Source organism: Ovis canadensis, chromosome 16 (genome assembly GCF_042477335.2).
Source record: "Ovis canadensis isolate MfBH-ARS-UI-01 breed Bighorn chromosome 16, ARS-UI_OviCan_v2, whole genome shotgun sequence".
In the NCBI taxonomy this organism is placed as follows: domain Eukaryota; kingdom Metazoa; phylum Chordata; class Mammalia; order Artiodactyla; family Bovidae; genus Ovis; species Ovis canadensis.
Window position 1 is genome coordinate 18,711,165 of NC_091260.1, and position 11,701 is coordinate 18,722,865.

Below are 11,701 nucleotides of genomic sequence, written 5' to 3' on the forward strand. Positions count from 1 at the left end.
GGAGAGACAAAGCCAGCAAAGTCCCTGTCTGTTGGCAGTTATAGTCCAGAAGATGAAATCAGACAATCCACAAGCAGACGTGTACATAAACCAGAAAAAAAATAGTGCTGTTAGTGTTATGAGAAAAACAAAATGATAATATGGTGGAGACTGAGCATGGGGCTCTTGAACTGGGAGATTAGAGAAGGTATCTCTGACAGGTAAGATTTAAGCTGAGATGTGAATAGTGAAAGAAAAAACAAACCATGCCAAAATCTAAGGGAAACATAGGCAAAGGAAACAGCATATGTGAAGGTCCAGAGGCAATACTGGGTTTGATATATCTAAGGCAGAGTAGTGCAGCTGGGCTTAGTGACAAGAGAGAAAGGGTCAGGAGATAAGTTCAGCGATGCCAACGGGCCAGATAAGGAAAGGCATTCCTAGCAAGGGTACAGACTTTGGATTTTATCTTTAAATTAGATGGAGAGCCACTGAAGAGTAGCTGAAGTAGAGGGACAGTAACTAATTTGTGACCACTCTGTGTCTAGTCAAGGCTATGGCTTTTCCAGTGGTCATGTATGGATGTGAGAGTTGGACCATAAAGAAAGCTGAGCGCCGAAGAATTGATGCTTTTGAACTGTGGTGTTGGAGAAGACTCTTGAGAGTCCCTTGGACTGCAAAGAGATCCAACCAGTCCATTCTAAAGGAGATCAGTCCTGGGCATTCATTGGAAGGACTGATGTTGAAGCTGAAACTCCAGTCCTTTTGCCACCTGATGCAAAGAGCTGACTCATTTGAAAAGACCCTGATCCTGGGAAAGATTGAGGGGAGGAGGAGAAGGGGACGACGGAGGATGAGTTGGCTGGATGGCATCACCGACTCAATGGACATGCGTTTGGGTGGACTCCGGCAGTTGGTGATGGACAGGGAGGCCTGGCGTGCTGCAGTTCATGGGGTTGCAGAGTTGGACACGACTGAGCGAATGAACTGAACTGAACTGGCAATTTCATGGAGAATAGATTGTAGGGGAAGAAGCATGGGAGCAGAAGAGCCATTTAGGAAGGGATGGCAGTGGGTCTGTGAATGATGTTAGTGGGTGACAGAGCCTTTGAGACAGGACAGTGATAGGGCACAACCTTTAAAAGAATGACAACCATCAAGAACACTACATAAACTGGTTAGCACCAACTTGCTGCAAGAGGGCAAACAGCTGACTTCCACTAGACCTTGAGCCTCAATATACTCTTTGTAACATATTAGCAAGCTAAGTGACACACCCACAGGTGCCTTGACAGTCCCGAGGCTGACCATAAAAGGCCAAATAGTGGGCGCTGGCCCAGTTCCTGAAAGAGTCCATCCCTTCCCCAAAATAGTTGGGATAATCCTCCAGTCTTTAGCCTATGAAATTACCCACCCTATAAAAGATGACAACCCCATACCCTGGCGCCTCTCACCTTCTGAGATGGCCCCCACTCTGTGGGCCCTAAATAAACCTTTCACATTACTCTGGCTCACTCCTGAATTTTCTCCTGTGCGAAGCCAAGAACCCATGCTCAGTGGCCATTCCAGGGACTCGCTGGAGACTTGGGTGTGACCATCCTCCCTGGCTCCACTTTCTTTCCTGCAACAGCTTGAGCTAGGATGAGGGCAGGAGAAGGGACGGAGTGGGCATGTTAGGGCTGTGTAGGGGAGGAAACGTGGGGAGGGAGGAAGATAGACGAGGACCTGGGCTTTGGCAAAACCCCACATGCTGCACTCTTTTGGGAGGAGACACAATTTACCCTGCGGTGCTAACCCCATTTCTTTGGGCCACACAGCAGCAAAGATAAAACCTTCATGAAAGGAGAGGGAAGCAAGGCCTGTCCTAATCCTACCGGGAGACACAGAAGCTTCAGAAAGAGGGTATCGATTACAAAGGATGATCTTTACCCCAGTCCCCTCCTTGTCCTCTGAAGTCTCATTGAAATGCTTGGCTTGTTCGAAAGGGCACAGAGATCCTGCTTTAACAAGTACCGAGTGGCACTTAGCAGCATTGAACAGGCTCTAATTCTGATTAAGTGTTATTTTGATTTGGAGAGGGTATATGAAAGGAAGATGAGATAGATGGAGGACAAAGACAATTCAATTAATCTTAGGGATTGGGCTCAAAAACCAGGAGCTGAGGGGTGTGTGTGTGTTTGTATTGGGTTAGTGTGTTGAGGTGGCAAGGGAAGGGGAAAAGGCTCAATTTCCCTACTATCAAGTCTAGAGTTTCTCTCTCCGCTCCCCATGGGGTGAGGTCCTCGCATCCATTTTGTCCCAACAAACTCAATGTTAGTCTAGGCCCCCAGGGATCCAAGTCCTTTCAGACACAGAAGGCCCCAAATGGAGATAGTTGACATTAAACAGTGGCCGCAGAGATCCAGCGACAGGTATGGGAACAGGTCAAGCCATCACACACCTTTAAGCTTGAGTGCCATTATCACACCCGCTGCTTACAACACACAAAGAATTCAGTCTTAAAAATAATTCCTGGAATTTCCTGGAGAAAAGGATAATTCTGTTACATTGTATTTTGGGGGTTAATGCCATTTATTGGTTTAATGTAAACATTTTAAATATATCACAATTTCTTCATTAAAAAAAAATAAAACTTTTCTCTTGCATCCCTCCTCCTGCCATAGAATTGGCCTGGGTTTCCATGTTTCTTGAAGTCCTGGGGTTACCTTTTCGAAAGTCAGGGCGGGCTTGGCACCAAGAACCGTTCCAGCCCCCAAGCCCATCCCACTCTTAGGAACACAGTGGAAGCTGCCAAAAGCACACGGCAGAGCCTGGAAAGAAAAGGAACATTTCAGGCACAGACGAGGTGGAAAGGCCCTTTTCTGACAGTCATCTGCGGCTCTCTCCTCAGGGGACCATATGTCCCCGTGCCTGCTGCTGGCCAAATGAAAGTCATGACTAGGAATATGCATCCTTTGGTTTTCTGCTCCTGCAGCTGTTTGATGAGAGGTGGCGGAGGGAGGAGCAAATTGTCTTTTTCGTACTGAAACATCTTGCGCAGTTGCTCCCGGTTCCCCTATGCAGGGCACCCCCCGCCCAGCAGGTGCTGAACTTCTTCACCTGCCCTGGCTGAGCAGCCCTGGCCACACACCCTAGGCTGTCTAGGGATGGGAAACACACTTTCTCCAAGTGCCATTTTCAAAAAGCTCAACTGAAAAGAGTCGAGGTTTGAATTCACACTACTCATTCCTTGGCAAAAAATAAAAATGGAGTTCTTTATATTTCTCAAAGTGGAGGGAAGTGAAGGGAGAGACGATTTTATCTGGGAGGTGCGACTGCCACCTGGTGGATAACGTTAGCTGAGCAGCTAAAAAGGCTGCTTACTTTTAAAAGTCAGCCCTTCTTGCATTTGGTCCCTCTTCTGCTGTTGTCTTCATGGGAAGAAGCTCTGGGGATGTGGGGGGCGGGGGGCGGGTGTTGGGAGTGGAGGAGAGGCCAGCCATCACACAGACAGAAGTCATGAATAGGGAGAGTCCTGAGTAGGGGTTAAGGGCGTGGGTGCTGGAGCCACATGGCCCAGGTTTGATCTCTGCTCTAGGACTTTAATGGGATTCCCTGGTGGTTCAGATGGTAAAGAGTCTGCCTGCAATGTGGGAGACCTGGGTTCCATCCCTGGGTTGGAAAGATCCCCTGGAGAAGGAAATGGCAACTCATTCCAGTATTCTTGCCTGGAAAATCCCATGGTCAGAGGAGCCTGGTGGGCTATAGTCCATGGGGGTTGCAAAGAGTCAGACATAACTGAGCGACTTCACTCACTCACTCACTCACTCACTCACTAGGACTTTAATATTGTCAGTGTGGCTGAGTTGTTAAACCTCTCCTGTGCCTACATCTTCTCAACTGTGAAGTGGGGCTGATAATCCTATCTTACAGAGGGATTGAGAGAAATAAACTATTACCCCATGCAAATGTTTACCAGAAGTCTAGTACATAGAAAACATTCAGTAAAAGTTGCTGGTGTGGAGGAAGACATGGGGCTGTGGGCACCTTTGGACCTACCACACCTACTACATGCTGGGCATGCGGCGGTGCAGGAAGGTGAGCAGAAACACTGCCTTAGTCTCATCAAGTTCATTGTCTGGAGGGAGACAGGCATGAGCCAACTAATAGCTGTTCGAAGAGCAAATAGATATGGTCCCTGTCCAGGGTCTAGCTAGGGAGTTAGGCCTGTAAACGGGTGGTTATAATTTGTAATAAGCTTATTCCACAATGGTCCTCAGTGCCTTAGGAGAACATAAAAAGTCACCTGCTGAGGGGGATGTTTCGTGAAGAAGGAACGTGTAAGGTGAGTTCTGAAGGACGAGAAAGAGTAGCCAACTGAGGCAAGAAGAGAATTTGAACAGTTCAAATGCTGCTTGCGATGGCTCATAGAGAAATCAGACTCAGTGCCTTTGAGGAACTGACAGATGTTGGGCAGGGCTGGAGGCCAAGGGAGAGCTGAGCGGAGGATGAAAATGCAAGCAGGAGTCGGCTCCCCAAGGACCCATGAAAGGGGCTGCGCTTTGTAAGGGGGCTTCATGGCAGTGGAATGGCAGAGGCAGAACACCCTGGTACAGAGGGCCGACTACTAGCTCTATGTAGGAGGATATGTGGCTATGTAATCAGTGGGATGAGTTAGCACGCCCTCCCTACCTGCTATCAGAAGACTAAAGTCAAAGAAAGCCAGTGGAACTGATAGGGGAAAACTGGGGCCAGCCCTTGGAAACACAGTAGATAGCATCAGGGATGGCTTCTTTTGAAATGGCACCAACAAGGTGAGATGGGGAACAGGAGAGAATTAGAGGTCTGGCCTCTAAGGCTAGCAGGAGGAACATCCAGCTTTTCCTCCACTGAGTTTTGTCTTGTTTTCTGGCCATGAGGCACTTGGGATCTTAGTTTCCCTCCCAGAGACTGAACCCACATTCCCTGCACTGGAGTGCAGAGTCTTAACCACTATACTGCCAGAGAAGTACCTCCTCCATCGAGTTTTGACCTGTATGTAGCCACAGCAAATAAAGGTTTATCTTCACCAAGTAACTTAGTAAAGAGAAACTGCTGTGCTGACAGAGAGACCCAACTGGGATTGGGACACTCCCAATCCCAGGAAGGAAGGAATCCACCTTCCTTCTTAGGACTCAAGTCCCACCAGCACCATCTCTATCAGTTGGACAGAGCAGAGAAGGCCATCACCTACTGGGTGGACATCAAAGACACAAGAAGAGAAAGAGGGATGACCCCTTCTCGGGCAGGGTGAGGTTTTCTGAGGGAGGTGAGTTCCAGGAGAAACAGAGGAGGCTGCATGGGAGTGGGGTGGGGCTGGGAAAGAGCAAAAGCCAAGAAAGGAGGAAACGTGCTCTTTGCAAAGGTCTTTTGTGAAAGAGATGGTTCTCATGGGACTTTTTGCTCTTCATTCTTTCTGCTCTTGTCGTTTTATAATTTGTCCAGCCATTCATTTGGTTATAGAAACACCTCATTTTATTCCAATTCATTTCATTGCACTTCACAGACATTGCGTTTTTTAACAAATTGAAGGTCTGTGGCAACCCTGCTCAGACGAGTCTGTCTATGCCCTTTTTGCCAACACCATTAGCTCACTTCCGATCTCTGTGTCACACTTGGGTAATTTTTGTCATATTTAAAACTTTTTCATGATTATTGTGTTTGTTACGGTGATCTGTGATCTTTGATATTACTACTAAAACTTGTTGAGATTGGATGATTAGAAAATTTCAGACAGTATTTTTAATGTACTTTTTTTTCAGACACAAGACTATTGCATACTTAATAAGCCACAGTATAGTGTAAATATAACTTTCATATACACTGGGAAACTCATGTGATTCCCTTTATCACGGTATTTGCTTTATTGTGGTGGTCTGGTCTGGAACTGAAGCCATAGTATCTCCAAGGTCTGCCTGAGTTCTTTACTAATACAACCAATGAATGTGGACTGCCTGTGCGCACCAGGCACTGTGTTACACACCTGAGAACATGATGCAGGAAAAAGGGGGCCAAGGTTCTCATCGTCGTGTAGCAATTTTGGGTATGGTACTCAATAAACAAGTAAACCACTATATGAAAAAGATAATTTCAGGTCATGGTGGAGACCTTGTATAAGGCAGAGACTGGGGAAAGGGGCTGCTTTGGAGAGAGGGTCCCAGGGTGGGTTCTTTCAGAATGGGCCTGTAGGCTGAGAGCTGAATGGTGAGAGCTGAATCTGACTGTATAAGCCCCTTTCACCCGCCAGGCACTCCTGTCATCCTGCTGGTCATCTCCTCAGTATCCATCCATGCTGAGCTCTAGTGGGTCACTGGGAAGGCCTCGGGTGGCAGGGACAGTGACCATGAGCTCCGTGGCTGTCTCACGTGGTTAGCTTCACAAGGCACCGTGACTTCAGACTTCCCTATAGTTGTCCCACCCCTGTTCTGGCCAAGGGGAAATGATTTGTGTTAGATTTGTTGTCTCTTCCACCAAGAAAAAGATCAAACACTGAATGAAAAAAGGAAACAAAATTTGTTCAAAAGAATTGGGATGCTAATGAGGTGCTGACTTTGAGGACCCAAGGTTCCAGGGACACAAAAGGACTGCAATGACTCAATATTCAGCAGAGCTTTCCCGCAACAGATGTTGCTGGTTTATGAGTGGCAGCCTAGAGGCTAAGACATTGAGCAGAACTACAGGCAGTCTAATGGACTAAAGGAATAAAACCTGGAGTCCAGGGCCAGTCAGCTCTAGGGTCCTAGTGAATGCACTAGATTTTAAGTTGGGACACCTGAAGAGCTTTATTCTAGAGTAAGACCAAATAAGATACACATGTGGGGCTTCCCTGGTGGCTCAGATGGCAAAGAATCCACCTGCAATGCAGGAGATCCAGGTTTGATCCGTGGGTTGTGAGATCCCCTGGAGAAGGAAATGGCAACCCACTCCAGTACTCTTGCCTGGAGAATTCCATAGACAGAGGAGCCTGGCAGGCTATCGTCCATGAGGTCACAAAGAGTCAGACACGACTGAGCACTAACACTTTCACTTTCAAGACCTGCATAAAGACTGAAGCCAAGCTATAGAAAACTCAATTCCTGATAGGATTAAGATGAACTCCCCCTACCTTAACTGCATGCCAGAAACAAGTAAATTCTCTATGGAAGAAAATAATATAAAGAGAATAAAAAGGTGAACCACAGAGGAGAAGGAAATTTGCAATACATACAACTAACAAATAGCAAATATACGGAATATATAAGGAACTCCTCTTAATGAATGAGAATGAGAACCCCATATAGAAATAGACAAGAGATTAAAATGCAAAAGATAATATCCAAAGGGCCAATGAACTCAGCTTCATACGTCATTAAGGAAATGCAAATTACAAGAAAGCAATATCACATTGTAATGGTTAATTTTATGTCTCAACTTGCCTAGTCCACAGTACCCAGATATTTGGTCAAACATTCTGGATGTGTCTGTGAAGGTATTTTTTTAGATGAGATCAACATTTAAACCAGCGCATGATAAGTTGCTTCAGTTGTGTCTGACTCTTTGTGACCTGTGGACTGAAGCCCTTCAGGCTCCTCTGTCCATGGGATTCTCTAGGCAAGAATACTGGAGTGCAAGGTTGCCATGCCCTCCTCCAGGGGATCTTCCTGACCCAAGGATCCAACCCACATCTCTTAATGTCTTCTGCATTGGCAGGAAGGTTCTTTACCACTAGCGCCATCTGGGAAGTTCTTTAAACCTGTAGATTTGGAGTAAAACAGATTACTCCCCATAATATGGATGGTACTCATTATTGCCTCAGTTGAAAGCCTTAATAGAAAAAATAGAAAAAGAATGAATTTTCTTGAAGAAAGGAGGATTCTGTTAGCAGATTGCCTTCAGGCTTGAACTACAGCATCAACTATTCCCTGGGTCTCCAGCCTGCTGACCTGTTGTGAAGATTTCGGACTTGTCTATAGACATACACACATGTACATGCACACCCTCTTGGTTCTGCCTCTGCAGAGTCCTAATATACACGTCCATCAGAATGGCTAAAATGAAATAGACAACCCCCAGGGATGATGAACATGTGGAGCAAGTGGAATTCTCGGACTTGGCTGGTGGGACTTTAGATTCCTCTCTGTCAGTAGCTAATAAAGCTGAACATATGAATACAATAAGCAATTCCACACTAAGATATATCCTATAACATATATTCTTATATATATATATATAAAATATTCCCAGCAGCACATTCCTAAATTGGAAACAACCAAATGTCCATCAACAGTGGAATGAATGAATCAATGATAGTATATTCAAATGACGTATAAACTTATGCAATAACTTGTATCTCATAAACATAACGAGTGAAAGAAGTCAAACACAATGGGCAAACCTAATTGATGCTGTTTGAAGTCAAGAATGAAGTCCTTACTGGGACTGGCTAAGGACAAGAAGCGTTTCTGCTGTGTATCATTTCTGAACCTCAGTGGATATTATGTAGGTATATTCACTATGTGAAAATCTATCTATAGTTTATAGATCTATCTACTTTATCTACTGATGACTGGTGATTTTTTCTGCACATATTTATACATCAGTTTTTAAAAGTTAATGTGTACATGTCTCTGTCACTGTCTCTTACTTTGGGGAAGTCACTCTACATTTTGGACCCCCCTGTTCCTCTGCTGTAGAACACTGCATGGATTTAAAGAGATGATTCATGGTGAAGCTATCTGTAAAGTATAAATTAATTATCATCATGTATACATCAGAGGATTTGATTTAGGTCACACCTGAATGGTCCAGTGGTTTTCCCTACTTTCTTCAATTTAAGTCTGAATTTGGCAATAAGGAGTTCATGATCTGAGCCACAGTCAGCTCCCGGTCTTGTTTTTGCTGACTGTATACAACTTCTCCATCTTTGGCTGCAAAGAACATAATCAATCTGATTTCAGTGTTGACCACTGGGTGATGTCCATGTGTAGAGTCTTCTCTTGTGTTGTTGGAAGAGGGTGTTTGCCATGACCAGTCTGTTCTCTTGGCAAAACTCTATGAGCCTTTGCCCTGCTTCATTCTGTACTCCAAGGCCAAATCTGCCTATTACTCCAGGTGTTTCTTGACTTCCTACTTTTGCATTCCAGTCCCCTATAATGAAAAGGACATCTTTTCTTGGGTGTTAGTTCTAGAAGGTCTTGTAGGTCTTCATAGAACCTACAAGTTCAACTTCAGCTTCTTCAGCATTGCTGGCTGGGGCATAGACTTGGATTACTGTGATACTGAATGGTTTGCCTTGGAAACGAACAGAGATCATTTTGTTGTTTTTGAGATTGCATCCAAGTACTGCATTTTGGACTCTTGTTGACTATGATGGCTACTCCATTTCTTCTAAGGGATTCTTGCCCACAGTAGTAGATATATATGGTCATCTGAGTTAAATTCACCCATTCCAGTCCATTTTAGTTCACTGATTTCTAAAATGTCAATGTTCACTCTTGCCATCTCCTGTTTGACCACTTCCAATTTGCCTTAATTCATAGACCTAACATTCCTGGTTCTTATGCAGTATTGCTCTTTACAGCATTGGATTTTACTTCCATCACCAGTCACATCCACAACTGGGTGTTGTTTTTGCTTTGGCTCCTTCTCTTCATTCTTTCTGGACTTATTGCTCCACTGATCTGCAGTAGCATATTGGGCACCTACTGACCTGGGGAGTTCATCTTTCAGTGTCCTATCTTTTTGCCTTTTCATATTGCGCATGGGGTTCTCAAGGCAAGAATACTGAAGTGATTTGCCATTCCCTTCTCCAATAGACCATTTTCTTCTTAAATTGAAGAAAGTAGGGAAACCCACTAGACCATTCAGGTATGACCTAAATCAAATCTCTGATTATACAGTGGAAGTGACAAATAGTTTCAAAGGATTAGATCTGATAGACAAGAGTGCCTGAAGAACTATGGATGGAGGTTTGTGACATTGTACAGGAGGCAAGGATCAAGACCATCCTCAAGAAAAAGAAATGCAAAAAGGCAAAGTGGTGTCTGAGAAGGGCTTACAAATAGCTTGAAAAGAAGAGAAGTGAAAAGCAAAAGAAAAAGGAAAGATATACCCAATTGAATGCAGAGTTCCAAAGAATAGCAAGGAGAGATAAGAAAGACTTCCTCAGTGATCAATGCAAAGAAATAGAGGAAAACAATAGAATGGGAAAGACTAGAGATCTCTTCAAGAAAATAAGAGATACCAAGGGAATTTTCATGCAAAGATGGGCACAATAAAGCACATAAATGGTATGGACTCAACAGAAGCAGAAGATATTAAGAAGAGGTGGCAAGACTACTCAGAAGAACTATACAAAAAAGATCTTCATGACCCAGATAACCATGATGGTGTGATCACTCACCTAGAGACAGACAACCTGGAATGCAAAGTCAAGTGGGCCTTAGGAAGCATCACTATGAACAAAGCTAGTGGAGGTGATGGAATTCCAGTTGAGCTATTTCAAATCCTAAAAGATGATGCTATGAAAGTGTTGCACTCAATATGCCCGCAAATTTGGAAAACTCAGCAGTGGCCACAGGACTGGAAAAGGTCAGTTTTCATTCCAATCCCAAAGAAAGGCAATGCCAAAGAATGTTCAAACTACTGCACAATTGCACTCATCTCACACGCTAGCGAAGTAATGCCCAAAGTTCTCCAAGCCAGGCTTCAACAGTATGTGAACCGTGAACTTCCAGATTCAAGCCGAATTTAGAAAAGGCAGAGAAACCAGAGACCAAATTGCCAACATCCATTAGATCATTGAAAAAGCAAGAGAGTTCCAGAAAAACATCTATTTCTGCTTTATTGACTATGTTAAAGCCTTTGATTGTGTGGATCACAACAAACTGTGGAAAGTTCTGAAAGAGATGGGAATACCAGACCACCTGACTTGCCTCCTGAGAAATCTGTATGTAGGTCAAGAGGCAACAGTTAGAACTGGACATGGAACAACAGACTGGTTCCAAATCATGAAAGGAGTATGTCAAGGCTGTATATTGTCACCCTGCTTATTTAACTTATATGCAGGGTACATCATGAGAAATGCTGGGCTGGATGAGGCACAAGCTGGAATCAAGATTGCCTGGAGAGATATCAATAACCTAAGATATGCATATGACACCACATTTATGGCAGAAAGCAAAGAACTAAACAGCCTCTTGATGAAAGTCAAAGAGGAGAGTGAAAAAGTTGGCTTAAAACTCAACATTCAGAAAACTAAGATCATGGCATCTGGTCTCATGACTTCATGGCAAATAGATGGGGAAACAATGGAAACAATAACAGACTTTATTTTCTTGGGCTCCAAAATCACTGCAGATGGTGACTGCATCCATGAAATTAAAAGATGCTTACTCCTTGTGACCAACCTAGACAGCATATTAAAAGCAGAGACGTTACTTTGCCAACAAAGGTCCATCTAGTCAAAGGTATGGTTTTTTCAGTAGTCATGTATGGATATGAGAATTGGACTATAAAGAAAGCTGAGCACCAAAGAATTGATGCTTTTGAATTGCGGTGTTAGAGAAGACTCTTGAGAGTCCCTTGGACTGCAAGGAGATCCAACCAGTCCATCCTAAAGGAAATCAGTCCCGAATATTCATTGGAAGCACTGATGCTAAAGCTGAAACTCCAATACTGTGGCCACTTGATGTGAAGAACTGACTCACTAGAAAAGACTCTGATG